Genomic DNA, 20,045 nt, shown 5'->3' on the forward strand with positions numbered 1-20,045 from the left:
GGACAACATCGTTGTTGACCCTGGAACAACATTGTGATTAACCAATCAGATTTGAAGAACCAGTTTATAGATTTTGTGAAGTTTACGCATAAAATCAGTGTTTGGTGCTTGTACATCAGTGTCATTCATCTATCATTTCCTCTGATTTTAGGGATTACTCATGGTTAAGGTTAGGTTTAGGTGTAGGGATATGGTTAAGAATATATTTTTGGAGTAAAATGTTGTTCCAGGGTCAACAAAATATGTTGACCTAGGAACACATCGGACTTGGCAAAATCAGGACGTGCCCCACCCATGGTCCTGATTGGCTGTGGTATTTGATTGATTTTGTTGCATATAAATTCTATTGCAACCTGTCCTCCAACCAATATGCTCGTATAGGTCGTTTGTCCAAATCCCTGAAATACGACCCATCAGAGCGTACATTCTTTTATTTGCACTCTGATTTGTGTTTCGTGTATCTCAGTAGATTACTGCGTTATACCTTGATATGTAATCATGCTGTCATGGGTTTGATCCCAGGGAACGGACATGCACATAAAATGTATATGCTCAATAAATCATAATTTAGCATGATTTCTGTGAGGGTTAGGTTTAGGGGTTTGGAGTAAGTGTGGTCATTCGAGCGAATAAGCCACCTACAGTAGTAAAATATTTAGGAAATACTGTGAGATCGGTGTAAAACGCCCACACATTGCATTTAAATAAACATGCATTTTGATTGATAATGACGTTATACGTAATTTCATGACGACAGACGCAATGCGATACTGTCATTATTTTTAACTTAACGCTTAACTTTAAAACGTAAATTTAGGTCGTAATAAGGTGCTTGCACAAACAACCTATATGGTAATTTTTTGTTGGAAGACAGGCTCTTCTACTGTTTTGTCAGGTTGCATCTGGTGTGGAAAGTCAAATTGCTTGTCACTGGTATCTTGTCACACCGCGTCTGGGAAGGACATGGTGCTATTTCCGTGCAGCTTCTTGCACAATAGTACGGAATGTTTTGACCTCAGAAAACTTTTACCACAGTGTAGGATATACACATTAATAGATTTTGATATTTACATCATATCGGCTTTGTATGCATGGCTTTTCTGACATGGTAAAATCACTCTGTAGTACACCCGGTACAGCATTGCACTTGTAATGCAGAGCACTTCTTAGTCCTATAAAAGCTCAAAGCATGGTGAAAGCAACAGCATGGTTGTTTTAGCAAATGTGTTTGTATCTCACATATCATCTGTATCATCATTTAGTCTCTGTTTCTGATAAAATATTATTTAGCACCACTAACTAAACTTTTCACTTTGAAAGTGTCACAAAACATGCAAGATGTGATGTAATACAGAATTTGCAGAAATGTCACCAAAGGTGGATTTCTCCAGTTACCCTTGTTTGAAATTTAGCCAACGATAGTTTAAAAACAGCTTATGTTCTTTTACTTCTAAAACAAAGTTGAATTTTCATCTTGTTAACGTTTCACATATTTGTCATTCAGTTGCTCATTTATTTTAAGCCTATTGCTATTATCACAATCAAAAATGACAAAGAAACAGGAACCCACACTAATTAGAGGAAACAGCACCTGAAAGATGGTGTGACTTCTTCAAATGAATGTGACATTTGTTGTGTGCGCTTGAGTTTTAAGAGAGACACACACACATACACACACACACACACACACAAATAATTATCAGTGTGTTAGTACTGTTTATTTGAGGTTATTTATGTGCAGTGTGGTGTAAAAAGCTTGTTTTATGACTTAAAAAGCCTAACGAACAAAACAAGAAGACATTATTATGGCACACCATATGATGATGGTAAACAACAGAATTAAACATCATTTTAGGTGAATAAATCAAAACAGCAGATGGGTTTTTACACTGACTGGAAATAGCGGTAAATGGTGTTAGATGGTATTTATACTTAGTGCAAATAGTGGCAGATACATTTACATCTTGGTATATTTTAGTAAAACACTATACAGCATTAAAAACATATTCAGTGTATATTATGATTATTAAAATCATAATTGGATGCTGCTTTATTGGGGCCACACTTGTCTTTAAAGCCCACCCTTACGTGACCCCTAACCATGTTGAAATAAATTAATGCCTATTTCATCTGATATGAGATGGGAATCTGTAAAGAATAGGACCGAAAAAAAAAAAATGATTTGTGAAAAACGAAATTCAGGTTCCATACTATCAACACCCCTCTTACTGTTACTAGACATGTCTCTTTTGTTATTTTGTCAGTAGTGGCCAGCGTTTGAGTAAACAGACTTTTCCAAAAATATTAATAATAATAATAATAAAAATAAGTTTAGGTAATATGCACACACGCACACACACACACACACACACACACACACACACACACACACACACACACACACACACACACACACACACACACACATCAACCAATATAAGATGTAGGAAATGAACTGAGACTGCTGATGAATAATAGATAGATACTATGATCCATCTCTTCACTCTTTTCATCCCTTTGCTGCTGTGCTAATATTTACTGTCCTGTATTACTGATTCTGGTCTGTTTACTTGCTCTTCCTTTCCCTGAGGAAGCTGTGGATTCATTCCCAGTATTTCCTTGTTTTCACTCTGAAATCTTTATATTATCTGTCATGCTGGCAAAAGACTGAGCGGAGAAATGAGATATCATGCAGGATCATATTTTAATGACACATATAAAATATAGATTATTCTCACTCTATGACCAAGACAGTTTGTGAATGGAATTCACAAAGCTAATTCAGAATCACTAACACATATTGTTTAGTAGAAATGTTGGGTAATTAGTGCCATTTTGCATAATTTGAAACATTTTTGGTAAATATGCTTTCAGCTAATTATTATAACCCTGGTTGATGCTTCTCAATAGTTTACATCAATGCACATTTACAGTTAAATACAGAAGATCTGCAGATTATATCTGGTCCTGTTTGCAAACGATAAAAAAAAAAGTAAATTAAAACTCATCTTTTGAACTTTTGACATATTGTAGAGATATTATTTTGGCTTTTAAAACAACATTCAAATAATATTATTTAAAATAAATATTTCAAATTGTATCAAATATTTTCTTATGTATTATGCATGAACGTCACTACTTGTAGTGCTGCTAAAATGGTTATAAATTTAATTAATCTTTATATTTATTTAAATCATTTTTTATTGTATAGAAGTGTGAGCAGAATAAAATATCTCATTCAAAATAACATTTTCAGCTAAAATGTCTGAGTATTAATGTTTAATGTTCGTTGACTGATTTAAGTTTCAGTGCACAAATAATGCATTTGATCAACATCATAAACATACATTGTAGGACAGCTGCTTTTTATCTTTTATTTCAACCAGAAACATTATTTTGAAAGTCAATTCAATGTTATTTGTGAATGTAGACGGTCCCAGTACAAATCCCTAAATCATCAAGCATTTATATTATTGTCAATTTGCAAACTACATCCATTTATAATCTCAGGGATGAAAGGGGTTTCAGAAAATAAACACATTTAGCAAAATGGATCCATTAAAGTATGCAAACACTCTACTAAATGCCTGTTGTGGAGATCTCAGAGATGTTTGCTTTATTTTAAAACGTCACTAATAATGGTTCCACATGAGAGCTGTTAAAACACTTAATGTCATGCTCTTAGAGGACAGAAAAACAATGTTAAGTACCATCACAACTGATACATGGTTAGTGTATTTAGAAGTTAACATTACAATTTGTTACATTGCTTTTGGTGTTTGTGTGTAACACTAGTTGAAGAATAAAAGTTGTGTTTTCCAAGTAAAGCAGGGATTATAGTTTATCAAAATAGATTGCACTTTAAAAACACATTCATTTATGTTTGTTCAACAATTTCCGAAGAGATATGTTTGATGAGCCATTATATGAAACATTATTATGGGCTTCTTTAAAGAATGAATGATGTTTCTCGACTGTGTGAATCACATATGCTTCTTTTACACCTGTTATGCAAATCCATCTTCTAAACTTGATCTGATCACTGAAATCACATTCTGGGGCTTAGAAAGCACATCTGAAATTGCATTCATAGAGAACTACATATATCTATTCTTAGCATGTGTTACATGAACATACTGTGTCTCGCTGATGTAAAGTGAAATGTAGGAGTCATGAAATCAGAGACTCAACGAAATCCAATCCCAAGTGGTCCGTTGAAGCTAATTTGAGACACATGTAAATGCCAATCTGTCCTTACTGACCACTTGTGATGGGATCTCCAAAGCAGATGTTATTGTCAGTAGTGAATGGAGCCACAGAGGAAGGACTGCAGCAAGTGTGTCCTTCGTTCCAAACTTGAGAAAGGTAACCCGGGCTACCCTGCAAGGTCTGGAGCGGTATGATAGAGGAAAAAAAGATCAATCTTGAGTGCAATCATTGGTTTTCTGGAGAGAAGAGTTAGATATTCAATTAATCTTAATTAACCTCTAAAGAAGAGCCACTGTAGTTCTAAACCCATGGGGGGAGTTGCTTTTGAGAGAGCGTGAGCGCGTCTAAGCAGACTGCATGTAAGATGGTTTCTTTGAATTAGTTCTGCACATGACTGTCAGACGCAGGTTCTCAAACGGTTTTTCCTCATGACATAGATGGTGGTGACCCAACAAAGACCGTAAGATGTTTATTGTACTAAGAAACATTCTCACCAAAAAAAAAAAAAAACAATATATGCAACATTTTTTAACATGAACATAATGTTAAAGTAAATGCAAAAACATTAACATTGTTTAAAGTATTAACTTTAAAAAAAAAAATACTGCTAGTTATAATTCCCCCAAATATATATATTTTAGGTGTGTCTTATATTACTGACTCATCAATCAATCTTAAATTGTTTTTGGATAAATTCAAATGAGGGGTAAGCAACTATACAATTGCATTTTATGTTTACATTTTTACAAATACTGAAGTTCTGTGTGCAATATATTTATATATTTTTTCCCTTAATTTAAGGGTCATTCAAGTTTATCAGTAGCCATGACTCGATAGGTTGTTCCAGACTAATTGTTCTTTATTAAGAGACAGATTAATTTAGCCAGACACTGGTTAGTAACCTAATCAACAATGTGTAGTATTGTAGTAAAAGTTTCACACACACACACACACACACACACACACACACACACACACACACACACACACACACAAATCAGTATATATCACATCATATATCACACACACATACACAGTTCAGATGAAAAAAGCCTCTATGTGCCATCTGAAATTTCCTTCTTAAAAGAGCATTTTTGTTTAGGTTTAGTAATTATAGTAAAGGCAATGAAGTTAAATAAATGAACATAAATAATATAGCAGCCCTATAATAATGGTCATTTTAGATCAAAATTTCAGACAGCACTTAGAGGCTTTTGAATCTGAATTCTTCATGTGTGTGTGTATATATATATATTGAAAGTCCTGACATTTGCCAAGTGTGGTAACCCATATTTGGAATTGGTGCACTGCATTTAACCCATCCAAGTGCACACACACACACACAGCAGTGAGAAGTGAACACACCGTGAACACACACCCGGAGCAGTGGGCAGCTATAGATCCAACACCCGGGGAGCAACTGGAGGTTCAGTGTCTTGCTCAAGGGTACTCCAGTCATGAGTTTTGAGGGAGGAAGAGAGCGCTGTTCATTCACTCCCTCCACCTACAACTCCTGCCAGCACAGAGACTCAAACCGGTGACCTTTGGGTAGTTAGTCCAACTCTCTAACCATCAGGCCACAGCTGCATGTATGTAGTATGTACACTGGATTTGGATTTTGTCACTCTGTAGTTTGGTTGTCTCTGTGCATAAAAGAACAGAAGGAGATTCCGCAGAAGTAAAGTGACGACCCTTTGCAGCTGCACTGTGAATGTGAGAGACATCTGATCCCTGTAAGGTCCAACCCTCCTCTCATTTCTTCTTTAGAGCTTATGCTACCTGATTTCATTGGTGAAATTCAAGTGAAGTAATTTGGTCTCACTCTCCGGTGCTCTTCTTAGGTCACTCAACACGGGGCCCTAAAGAAATGTAAATCGTAAAGCTTTACCACAAGCCTAGTTTTGAGGGTGGCAGACTCATGAATGTGAAGCAGCCAGACAGAGACACACTGAGAGCTGCTTTGAGGGAGTCAGTGAATAGACCAAGCAGCTGACACCTTTCTAACCGCAGTCAAAAGAGTCAACTCAACCTCTTCCACCTCCTTTCACAAGAAAGAGAAATAGATTTTCCTCCTAAAGGCAATATGAAAATGTCACATTCCCAGCTCCGTCGTCATCCTCTCTTCCCGTCGTTGCAGAAAGAGAAGCGCGCAGGTGCTGAGAGATAATGAGTCTGATCAGCGTTGCATGTTCTCTAATGCTCTATTCATGATGCCTATATGTGCGGATAAAAGTGTAACGGGGTGGAAGAACCCAAAAAGGCTTTTATAGCTCAAGTCGTAGCTCTAATTTATATCCCCCTGTGCGGGAGAGAAAAAAAATGAACAGACTAAGTGAAAAATGGGAAGGTGGGACTTCTAATGACAGCCACATTTCCTTCTTCCCTCTTTTCTTTCTTTCTTCCCTAATGTTTTCCTCCTCCGGGCAGATCGGAGGGTAATGGATGTGAAGCTGAGAGGATGACGCTTTCTAAAAACACTTTCCCTCAGGAGTTCAGCTTGTCTGCTGAGGTGCACGCTCAGGAAGGAAGTGTGTGTGTGTGTGTGTCGTACAGAACAAAAGCTAAAGGGCGATGAAAGAACTGTTAAAACAGAATAGCATTTAAAAGCCACCTGTAACCAGTCCATTCAGCGAAGAAACTAAAAGGGAAGAAACAGTAATTGCTACTTTTACAGCACTGTGAAGTGTTCGAGAGGTGTTTGCTAAGGCTAGCATGATCACTGTTACTCGTGAGGTGGGGGATTTAAACAAAACAGCAACCTTCGCTTGGATTTTGTTATTTTCTGAATACACCCAAGAAATTGTGAAATGTGTTTATAATTTGTTTCTTTTTGTGTAAGAATCCCCATCTTCCTAAGTTTTTAAGTGTAGTATACAGTTACAGTGGACATTTCTTATATATATATATATCTATTCTATAAATGCAGTTAGGGCTGATGACAGTTAAGGGGTGGTCACACTGCACTTTTCGTTCCATTGACTTCCATTCAAAAATTTGCATTTCGCTGCGTTTGAAAGTTCAAGTTTGGTGATCTGACCTGCGAATTCGCATCACGTGAAGTCGTGTGACCAGTAGATGATCGTTACTGCGTGACGAATAAAAAAATGAAGGAAGTGCTCCTTTTAGCCGTTGCACAGCATACTATTTTATATAATACATATTTAAAAGATTATTAAAAAAAAAAAAAGCTGCATGGTTCGCAGTGTCAATGGAAACAGGAACATTTGAATGAGGACACGTTCTATAATTTTTTTATTTTTTAGTCTGTGTATATTTATAGAGAGAGAGAGACAATATAATACAATATAATAAGACGCTTTCGACGCCGTCGCAAAAGACACAGTACAAGCACAAATTAATCCATGTTGTGATAACTGAGGGGTAACCCATATTCGCAGCGGCGTCCAAAATAATTTTGCACATTCAAAGGCTAGTGTGACCGTCCCTTTAAATGAAATCAACTAAATTGTTCTTTGCACTGCAGAAGTGGCACACAAGCTGCATCTGAAGTGGCATTTGGAACAAGCTGTTTAATGCAGTTCTGAGATGCAGTGAGTGCATTTACACTGCAGTTACAAATGCATAAATCATTTTATGAGATTAATGTGTTAAATACAAAATATACTGAACATAGAACTATGAAATGATGCTTAAAATATGAAACTAAAACCACCAGTAGGTGGGGGACAAGTCTCTGTCTTAATGACTGAGTCGTTGATTTACTCACTCAACCATTTTATTTCAAACGGTTGATTCATTCAGGTATGAAGCAGGTGACCGGCTGGTTTCAGAACCGTGTGCTAGCATACTTCTGCTAGTTATGTTATAGAAAGATATGCTACATTTAGCAACTAAGATTATGAATGGCTTATCAAATGTTTCACTCATCTGATTTGTTTAAAAACACTGAATAATTTAGGGATGAAACACCAGTGTATTGATCAGGGGTGATTTAGAGCCCCAAGAGCCTGCAAATCCAGTGACTTCCTCAAAAAGAGCTGAACTTAGTATCCTGATAACTTGAAGCATAGAAGCCAGCCATACATACATTTGAGCACAACACCATCCTGAAAAAAAAAAATAAAACATTTTTTTTTTTTTTTTTTCCTGTGGCCTTTCCGAGACTGTAGTAAAAGTGTCGTAAGTGTGACCGTAGAAGTTGGGAAAGTGTCACTACATCAGTCAGAGGAGTTGAACAGTCAGGGAAAGTTTGGTGCTGACAGATGGTCAGATGAAATGATATGGAGCTCATTTCCAAAAGTCGTGGTGGAGCTCAGTTGTAAATTTGAATCTGGAGGCTGTGAATAATTGATGTGGGGTGGGAACATGAGGTGAGGTGATGCTGAAACACTCTGTTTTGATGATCCTGTTCCACTCTCATACTGACACTCGCAGTTTGGGGCAGTTTTATTCATTTTTAATGACAATTTTTGTTCCTTTCAGACCATATCTATCTTTTTGCTTAATTTTGTCAAGTCATTGTATTTTATATAGTGCTTTAAACAACAGACAATTGGTCAATATTTAGTAAGTTTTGATTTAAAGCTTCATTAACAAATGATATTTTAATCCCATAAAAAAAAACTCTTTACTATACTTTTAAATCATTATTTCAGAAATAATACACTTTAAAATAACTAAATATAATGCTTTCAGATGCTTAATTGCATATTTTATTTTACATTTATATTAAAGGGGGGGTGAAATGCTATTTCATGCATACTGAGCTTTTTACACTGTTAAAGAGTTGGATTCCCATGCTCAACATGGACAAAGTTTCAAGAATTAAGTTGTACGTTTGAAGTTGTACGTTCCGGTTTGTCACAAGTTTCGGAAAGTTTTTTTCGAGTATGGCTCTGTGTGACGTTAGATGGAGCGGAATTTCCTTATATGGGTCCTGAGGCACTTCTGCCGGAAGAGCGCGCACTCCCGTATAGCAGAGCACTGAGAGCACAGACATTCACTGATCAGAGCGAGAGCATCGCGAAATGTCACAAAAGGAGTGTGTTTTTGGTTGCCAGGGCAAGACAACCCTGCACAGATTACCAAAGAAAAAACAGCATTAAGGGACCAGTGGATGGAGTTTATTTTTACAGAGCATCAACGGAGTTGTGCAAGTGTTTGTGTTTGTTCCCTGCATTTCTAAAATGCTTGTTTTACAAACAAAGCCCAGTTTGACGATGGATTTGCGTATCGTTTATTTCTTAAGGATAATGCAGTCCCAACGAAAAGGGGTCATGATCGTGTGTTGGAACCGCAGGCAGTGAGTAAAACTGCTTCAAATATCTCTGCCTCCTTGTTAGTGCGTCCGTCTCCCATGCCGGAGACCCGGGTTCGAGCCCCGCTCAGAGCGAGTCGTTGCTGCTGCTCTCATTCAGTTTCAGCCTTCACAGCTGTCACAGCTTCCACATGCTCTCAACACAAAAGCCAACTGGCGCTCGTGATTCTTTAGCTCCGCCCACACGTCACGCCTCCAGCCGCTCGTGTTTTTCCGGGAAAAATCGGTACAGACTATCTTTCTCTTATGAATATAATAAAACTAAAGACTTTTTGGAGTTATGAAGGATGCAGTACTACTCTATAGGTACTCAAGATTAACAGGATATTGAGTGAAAACAAGCATTTCACCCCCCCCCCCCCCTTTAAATACACTTAAAGTTAATATATTTATACAATATATTTTTTACAGTTACTTTGATCTTTTAGCACAAGGCTTAAAAAGCACTGCTGAATGTAATTTAAATGACGTAGAAAATGTAGAAACTTTAAATAACACACTGCAGTTAAATTGTGCTGTAGTATATTAGTCAACATTTTAAAATAAGAGCACTTTTAATAATGATGACAGAAGATTATTAAAACTCACTTGTAACACCTAATTTGACATAATTATAACTGCACTTTTTAAGTCTACTTAAGTGTGTTAAGAAACAGTAATTAAAGTGTAGGCTACTGTTTGCAAGTGCACTTAAGTGGCATTTCATTTCATTTTTTTAACACTGGAAGTGCACATTCAATACAGCTAAGCACACTTCTTTTTCATAAGCACGCTTGTCCTTATGCCCTCAGCAAGCAAAAGGCAACTGTGGTAAAGAATATTAATCAACAATATTATTTATTATTATGATTATTGGTGTACATCAGTTTAATTAAACAGCAAAGTGTCAGTACATCATTAACATAACACGTCTTGTTCTGAGATTTTGAGGCCGTTCATAACACTGATTTGCACTCTATTGCACTTGTCAATGTTTGTTAAATGGTTAACAGGTGGACTAGATCTTTGTTTCTCACTCCTTCTCTGTTCTCAGAGATAAACGTGGAGCTAGTATTCTTTGTGTGTCTCCGTCTGTGTGTATTATCAGTATGTGGGTCAGTGTTGCTGTAAACACGAGCACACAATTGGTAATTCCCATCTCACTGTCATCATAGCTGTAGCTCCCGCTGCAGACTGAATCTCCACGTGCCATTAGTGGAAGCACACGGTCCCTGATAAACAGCTGGACCCCCGCCGGACTGAACTCACCACAGACAGCAGGAGCGCACACATGCTTCACACCTCCGACTGCCAGGAGCCACAGCAAATGATGGATTATGCTTGCATTGTTAGAAGGTTTGGAGATGATTGAGGAGAGCAGACTTCCTTGTGTTTTGACAGCTGCTTTGAATTTAAATTCAACATGAAGTCTTTATAAATGTTCCTCAAGTCATCAGTGCTCCAACCTGACCTGAAACTTATATATATATATATATATATATATATATATATATATATATATATACACACTATTCTGTGTCACAGTATTTAGCTTTGACTATATTTGCAATGGTGAATGGCCATGTGTAAATGAGATGTTCATACACTTGTGATCCAGTCTTTTACATTTGGGGACAAAAGCATCTCTCGGTCAATCAGACCATGCAGGAGACTAATGATTACACAAGTTATTAAACGCTGGATATATATAGCTGTGAGACATTATGTCTTCATCATACACAGTGACTATGATTAATTGATTCTTGAAGAAGAGACAAAAATACTGTTATTATATAATAATATATTAAGTAATTATATAAGTTGTGTGAACCATACATTCACTTGTTCACAGCTCTCTGATATCAGTTAATGGTCACATTTATATGCAGGTAAACTAATAAAATATTTATTTGTTTTTTTAGTGTTCAATTGTATTATTTTGAAAATAATCTATAGATTTAAATTTGACATTTTTATGATTTTATTCATCATCAGTGAGTTTACAATCAAACGTTTCCTTGGCATCTTACTGAAAGATAAGTTTAGGTTGAAATACTCAAATTACTCAAATTAAAACTGCAATAAAAATAAATACAAGCTCAATAGAAATATTTAATAAAAAGTGAGTAAAACTTCGGCTCAAATTGAAAGGAAAACTTACATATTAAAGAGCTCATTCAAAAAACTAAAACAGTAACTAATAATTCTAAAATAACAGGATAATATATAAGGATTAATAACTTAACTTTGCATGTTTGGGATGAAATGCCATTTGCTGTGGTAGAGATGGACTAAACAGGCTACGATCAGCATGTGTGTTGCTACACCGGTGCAGAAATACATATCAGTTTGAGTCAGCCAGAGCTACTGGTACATTAGCACCTGACGGACACGTCACGCGCGGGAGCCATAAAGAAAATGAGTTCCCATCCAGCCCTGAGATGAATTGTTCAGCAGGATAAGGGGAGACATTTGTACCCGTTTGACTGTAAGTTATTGTCATGAGTTGATAGCCTGTGTCCTATACTTAACCATCAATAACAGTCTCCGCCTCCAGAGGATCGTTTCTCTTACAGAAACAATACCAAACAACCAATATTTACTATCTTTATGGCTCACAAAACATAGCAATGCGTCCCACTAAAGCAGGGTGAGTTACTCTGAGAGAAGCGACAGTGTGGCTCTGTCCCATATCTCAGCCCTGCTGTCTATTAAGGGAACATTATTCTCATTAGAATGGAAGTGACTGCTTTAAAATACTCAGTAGCCAGCGTTCAATTGTTTTGAACGGAGTCAGGTGTATAATTATATAATAATAATTGTATAATTTCACTTACCTGTCTTATCACTTGAAACAAACATCCATCTCTTCTTAAAAGTGTGTGGTAAAAGAGAGCTGCCTGCTGTGCTATTTAATTAGGCCTACTTCTGTAGCCTATAGTTCTAGCTCCCTTCATTTTTAATTTGTACATATACTGTTTTAATGACAGCTGTTGGCGATCAGATATTTAATATCACTACTCCTCATAAGTGCTTAGTAAATTATCAGCCCAGCCGCTCCGGGAGACATTTAAACTAATAGCATGTAATTTACGTCTCTATGATGATTGGTTGATATAGCAGAAGGGGGGCTAGCCTCCTCTATGATGTTACTTTTCTCAGCACTACTCAGCGCTGAAAGTGAACACTCGATGCTGATTGGTTCCCCTGGCCTCCCCCTCCCCTTCTCTTTCACATAGCGGTTGTAATTACATCAGCAGATCATGATACCCTTAAATACTGTCTATGTAGAAAGCTCTTTTGTCTCTCATCTAGTCGCTTTTGTTTTTGTTCCTTCCTTCCAGTTTGCTGCAGGTGATGATCAGATTTATGACAGCGCTACTAATGGGAACCGCAGGACAGATATTAAACCTTCTCACAAACTATTAGCTTTAAAGAAAAGCCATAAAGTGAAAAAAAAAGGAAAATTTGGGGATGTGTGTGCGTGGTGGAGGGTACAGACCGCACTCAGTGTGAGCATCAGACATCAAAGCCAGCGCAGAAGCACGTATACCTGCTTCACCACAGCAGCTTTCAGGATGCGCTTTTCTGCAAATGACTTTCCTTGCTTTCAAAGTAACGGCCGCAGCATTCACACTGCGTTATTTATTTGCACCGCTTTGTTCTCTCTCACCACACCTCTCAGGGCTGTCTGGAGACACGAGACGGCTTTGTCGAGGGGAAGTCAGGCCTCGTTTTCAACACGCTGATGTCAGTTTTCTAATTAGCATACCACATAGATGTTAAAATTCTTGACAATTCAGCGACAATACTGCTCTGGAAAAACAGTTCAGGTTTTCATGCAGCAGATACTCTTCTTCAAGTGTTTCCTCGAACGCTCGTGCCATTAACAGCCCACACAGTCGTACAGACGCACGAAACAGCAGGCAATCAAACCTTTCTACCAGTGTTTAACATGGAGCGTAAGTACTGACCCCACAGGAAAATAAAATCACAAATGAGATCTCTATTCTCTTCTAGACAGCAGTGAGCCTTACAAAATAACAGTAGACTGCAGCTGTGTAATGGACAACTCATGCTCGCTGGAAAAACATTTCTGCAGAATGATGTTATGTTGCTTCTTTTACATTTAATGTCAATTTCAAAGTGAAATATCCAGTTAGCGGTGCTAAACGAGTTCAGTTTGATCCAAAACAGTTCAACATTAATCTGGTGATGTCAGTTGTTGTACATTTCAAGACATTATGGAACCGAAATGTCTGCTCGGTGACGCTAAGGGTATTGGGTCCTGTATTGTGTTCGCAAATAACATACTACATCCGAAAAAGCTTTGAGATCCTTCATCATGACTCAGTTTTGAAGTGCAATGCTGTACCGGATGAGCTACCGAGCAAGTTTACTTCATTAGGAAAGCCATACAAAGTGTATAATTTTACATTTCATGCTCTATGACCTAGGTTTGTTGGTGTTTTCCTGTCACTGGTGTTCTGGCAACAGTAGTCAATTATACAACCTGCTCTTATAAAAATACGTACCGCTGTGTACTACGTTTTTACGTACCTTACTGCACGTTTCGCTGGAGTTTCAAATAGAAATGTCCACTGAGTGGCACTAAAGCATCGCTTCTAATACGTAAACCCTGGCACGTGTTTATTAAGTTGATATAGGTTGGTATTGCTTTCTTTGTATTATGTTGCTTCAGGTATATATTGCGGTGGTTCAGAATTCAAATTTCCGGGGATTGTTGCTAAAAGTTAATGCTCTATCATGCTGTAAATATGCCTTACACCAAACCCAACCCTAAACCTACCTGATAGTGTTAAAAAATGCAAAACTGATATAAAAACACATTGTTGCTGCAACCGTATATGCATATTGAACTGTTTTGTTGAACCATGGTTACACGGGATTTAAAGCAGAGCTTCTTGCCTCTCAAGTATGTCTCTGTACTCTGTGAGCTACCGAACAAACCTGCCGTATATAAAAACCCATAGATATGAAGCTGGATTTGTGCAATGCTAATATTCAAAAGCATCAGTTTTCAAATCTCCCAGCATATTAATATTGTTTTGAAGTCTTAACATGATTTTCTTCTAGTAATTGTGCAAAAATTATGCTTTGTTAATCAAAACTCTGTAAATTTGTGTGAAAAGGAATAAAATGAGTTTTACTGCCTCTAGTGTTCATTTATTTTGGAAACTACTGTGTTATGGACTTATTGGTATGTAATTCGCATCTTGCTAAAAAATGCACCAAGGTACATTTATGCCACGAGACAAGGTAGCAATTATATACATAGGAATGTTTTGTGGTTTTGCAAACATGTTTATGCATGTTAGATTTGGAAGAACATGGTAGCTGATTTCTAGAAGGTCTAAAGTGATTACTAGGCCATTCTAACAAACTAGCTTTTAGTGGTCATTTAAGGTAGTTGAGCGTTTTTTTTGTGTGTGTGTGTGTGTGTGTGTTTTGTTTTTTTAAGCCAGTGACTACTGTGGACAAGCTTATTATGAATTTAGCACTTTCTCAACAACATTTCACACTGTGTACAGATTTGCAATTAAAAGTCAGAGATTTCAATATCTGAAACATTTATCATCAAATGATCTGAGTTTAAAACAAAGTTTTAGTTGCTATTTCAAAGAAATCTAACGGAAAGTTTCCTTTGCAATGAATGTGCAACTTCTGAGCAATAACATTTCCTCTGGGAACACACACACACACACACACACACACGAACATACATTTTTGAATAATTATAATTTGATTAAATGCGTAACTGAGCGCTTGCAGAAGCGTAGGATCATAGGCAAAGCCTGCACTAATGAGCAACATCAGTAGAATGTGTCAACACAAAGAGCTGAGCAACTTCTACACACACAAACACACTTCTGTCAGACAGTGTGTGTGGTAAATAATTATCAATACATTATTAGACTATAAATACCAGTCAATAGTTTGAAATATTTAAGAAATGTTATTTATTTATTTTTCTTTTACCAAGGCTCTAATTATTTGATCAAAAATAAACAGTAATAATAATAATAGTTTTACTTTTTTATATATTTTTTTATAATATAAATAATTGTTTTCTATATACAGTATGTATATATTACAAAAACAGATGCCACAGGTGCCATTTTTAACAGTTCTTAGAAATCATGTTTTTTCATTGTGCATTCCAGTTATCTCAATCAAACTGCGGTTGGGTTATCTGTTTTTGCTAATAAACTCTGTATGTAAATATCATTTATTCATGTGATGCAAAGCTGAATTCACTTTATTTATTTGCTTACGCATTTCTAAACTTTTCAATGGCAGTGTATCACAGTTTCCACAAAAATATTAAGCAGCACAACATCGTAATATTTTTCAAATGTTTTCAACATTGACAGTAATCTGAAATGTTTCTTGAGCCGCAAATCGGCATATTAGAACGATTTCTGAAGATCATGCAACACTGAAGACTGGAGGAATGATGTTCAAAATTCATGATGCTGAATCTTTGAATCAGAGGAATAAATGATATCTTAAAATCTATTCAAATAAATGTGTAATGATATTTCAAAATACAGACAGGGATCAGCCTTCAAGTCAAAAAGTCAGTTCTAGTGCAGTGGTCATCAATTCCAGTTTCGTCTGTGTGTGAAGACCATCAGGAGCGTGGCGTAGAACAAATGCGTGAATGAATGTTAGGAAGTGAAGTAAACTTCAATAGATTTCCCCTGGTCAGGGACTACAGAGTAATGAACACTGTGTAGGGACCATGTCAATCAGAACACAGTTCATGCACAGAGCTCACTTCTAATGAGCTGATGATCTGAATCAGGTGTGTTAACAACATGCAAAATATACAGAGCGGTGGTACACAAGGACTGGAACTGAGATTGCAGACCAGCGATTACATTAATACATGCATAAATAAATAATAATAATAAAACATTAATGCAAGAATGCATCCTTTGTCAGGTGTGAGTGTGTGTTATTGGCCTGGACAGAGTAGTTCAAGCTGAGCCAACAGCAGGACTGAAAATGAAGCAGACACACCACAGGCAGTTTGAGATGAGCAGTGTGCTCATAATGCCTGAGACTGGAGTAATGCCTCTGCATTATTAAAGCAACAGATGGAAAGGTAAACAAACAAAAGGAGCACGGGCCCTGGGGCCACCTTCACCATTGTCCATGAGCAGGGTCTGGCATCGAGACCACCAGCCTCTTTAACACCTGAAAATAACACGCTGATATGAGACAATGAGCTTTCTGAGGCCCAGAGGAACTGTAAAATACAGAGAAAATACCAAGACTGTGTGTGTGTGTGTGTGTGTGTGTGTTTGTAGTGGAACGACTGTGAGAATTTCACACCAGCAGAACAGAAAAGACAAAGCGAGCGATGATAAACTTTGACATCGTAATTTCTCACTCTTCATGGAAGCGGTGATAAAAGCTTTCCAGCTCTTCTGTAATAATCATTATCTTTGCTTGCCTCTGATGACGGCAGCTCTGACTGTAAAGCTGTGTTTACAATGACAGAGAGTTCCTTCACAGACAACTGCGCACTGATCTGAAAATCCTGCTCTTAAATGACTGGCGATGGCAGCTGCGGATTATAAACCCGTGTAATATAAGCCTGTCTTTGCTGTTTAATTTTGACAACTAAAGCAACTGAAAGACTTCTTGAGAGCCGCTCTCGTAGCTTCCCGAGAAACAGTGTTTAATCCAGCTGGGACTTGGTCATAATGATGGATCCTTCAAGACGCCAGAGAGCTAAACCTTTTCTGAAGCACAAACTGTGAAGGATTTCTGTTAGTCTTGTGTTCTGAAAACAATAGACACCAGCGGCGGTCTGTGGGACATTTTTTAGATTGGGTGCTGGATCCAATGATTTGAGCAAACATCCCAGTATGATTTCTCCCAGTCAAGCTGCAATACCACACAGAAATCCTAAGAGACCACTATCTCAGTCACCATAACCTGACAGCAAATAAATATATACTGATCCATTCAGAATTATTAAACAGAGCAAATCAAAAGTTAAAAAAGGGAAATAAAAACATTCTGAATTTGTCGAATGTGATGGCTCGCGTATAGTGACAAAAGCACATTAGTGCTCGTCCTCCGAGAACTCATAGAGATTTCATTGCAGTGCCTGCAGTTAAAATCTTTGTAGGAAGTATACACACGGTACTCCACACACTGTGATGAAGCTGACTGGACTATATTTTCAGAGGCAGAACAACAGTCTAGAGCAGTGACAGCTAGTGTATGTGATAGGAAAAAAAAAATCCCTCCCTTTCTCACTTTGGTGGTGCGTTGCCCTAATGAAGAAACAGCCCCTGATATATACTCTGGGTAATTTGATCATTTTCACTTGCCATCAAACATACAACGCTTTTTAGTAGAAAAACATTGCATGTTCTTTACAGACTGGGTAACAACACTTTAGTTTAGGGACCAGTTCTCTAGTTGCTTAGTATGGATATTACTAACATACTGGCTGTTTATTAGTGCTTATAAAGTGCTTTGAAATTATTAGTGCTTATATATATATATATATATATATATAAAATACAGTTTATTACTCAACATGTGAAAGTGTAAATGTAATTTGCAATTTGACTAAATTCCACCATTGTCCAATCAGAATCTGAGTGCTGAGAGTGCATGTCTCTACTCAGATGTTCCGCTGATTGTGTGAGCAGTTGGTCCACTTTCCTGGGTCTGGCTATCATTTCGCCTCCTGTAATGTAGCGTGAGAGCATGGGGCTGTGAGAGTGCTTCTGTTTTTAGATGCTACTCTAGATGGAGTATTATTAGCTTCTGTTGAGATCCTGCTGATAGCATGTTTCCCACACACACACACACACACACACACACGAGTGGGTCACCTCACACTGGCGATAAGTCTATTACGTGTGTTTAGTGCCTGACCTCTCCGTCCTCCAAGCATGGAGCTAACTGAGCTGAAACACACACCTCTACTCACACACAGAGCAGAGGAAAGCAGAGTTATTAGACGCAATTAAGGAAAATAAAAGGCACCGAAAAGCTTTTAGCTGATGTGGTGCTCAATCCATTTTTGCCTGAGATGATGCCACATCAGTACATGCGCCGTTGACAGAGCCTTTTCGCTTGCCTCATTAGTTTCAGTGCGGGTGATTAGCCTTTCTTCACACTGCACACAATTCCAATTGGTTTTCCAAATCCAATTTTCCAAACTCACTGTCCGCACTGTAATTTACAAGAAATCAACCCCAAACAGATCATTTTTTTAGACAGCGTTGCTAATGTCCAGTAATATACAAAAATGACTATATTGCATATATAGTGGACAAAATTGCTATCTAATTCACTTTTGAAAAGACTGAATGTCACACGAGAGCATTAATGAGTCCGTTTAAATATTGCAGTAAGTTTGAACCTTGAATAACAAAGAAAACAGGATTAAAATCCAATCCGACAGTTGTGATTAAAAATCTCAAGCCAGGCTCATTGGAAAAATGACTGTGTTGCTTTTTGCATGTTTCCCGACACTTTCAAAATGAAATGTCCAGTGAATGCTGCTAAAACCTGTCAGGGAACAGGACAATGTTGCAGCAGAATAACAAGGTTTTATTGACAAGACCGACTGATACACGAGGTAGTGAAATGCCACTGGGAATGCTTCAGGAAACAACTGGCAGAATACTTTGGCAACACCGACTCAGGCAGGGAGACATGGACACATATTCAGGCACATCCACAAACAGAGACCAAGACAGTGACAGAGGGGGTGAAAATGACCACGGACCAGCAAACACGAAAGGGAAAGGTGCACTATAAATAGGGAGGAAAATACATGAGGGACAGGTGAGCACAATTAGACCAAATAGGCTAGCAAGAGGGTGTGGTAAAGCGGAAACAAGGAGGAGGGGCTAAGGAAGCACATTGACAAGGAAAACAAGGCCATGTGCTAAAACAAGACATAGACACAAGAAAGAAAAACACAAGACAAACAGTGTCAGTGCAAAAACCTGACAAAAACCATGTTCAGATTTATCTGAAATCTGTTGGTTCTTGTACAGTTGCTGCAGTTCAGAAATTAAATGCCTGGGTTAAAATTAAGTTAAGGCTTTGAAAATAACATGCTACGTACACTAAAACGAACTGATAATGTTAACAAAAGCAAACGTGGAATAAAAACACAAAACTGAAGCAGCCGTGAGATTTTAGCCAAGTGCAATGCTGTACCGGATGAGTTACTGAGCAAGTCTACTAAGAGCCATATTTACTGAACTGAAAATGTGAGGCAAACTGTATTAAATTTATTATTTTACAAATCATGCACTGTGGTAAAAGTGTTTTGAGGTCATAATTTAGTTCTGTAGTAAAGAAGTTTTTAAAAAGAAGTCTTTAGTAATCCATAATTAATTGCATCATAATTGAGTGAAAAAGGAATAAAACTAACAATACTGTTTATTTCCACTGCAACCTGCAGGGTATTAATTATAGGTATGTTTTTGGAGTTTTGCAAAAATGCATTTTATTCAATCAGCCTAAAGGTTGAAAAATCCAGCATAGATTTATTTTTCTCTCTGCAAAC

At 37.4% G+C, this 20,045-nt stretch overlaps 1 protein-coding gene across 5 annotated transcripts in view; it reads left to right on the plus strand.

The window, feature by feature from the left end:
• The window catches only part of ptprua (protein tyrosine phosphatase receptor type Ua), a 235,975-nt gene that overhangs the window by 50,348 nt on the left and 165,582 nt on the right, over window positions 1-20,045 (plus strand). The window lies entirely within an intron of this gene.

This window comes from Carassius auratus, linkage group LG44F (genome assembly GCF_003368295.1).
Source record: "Carassius auratus strain Wakin linkage group LG44F, ASM336829v1, whole genome shotgun sequence".
Classification (NCBI taxonomy): Eukaryota; Metazoa; Chordata; class Actinopteri; order Cypriniformes; family Cyprinidae; genus Carassius; species Carassius auratus.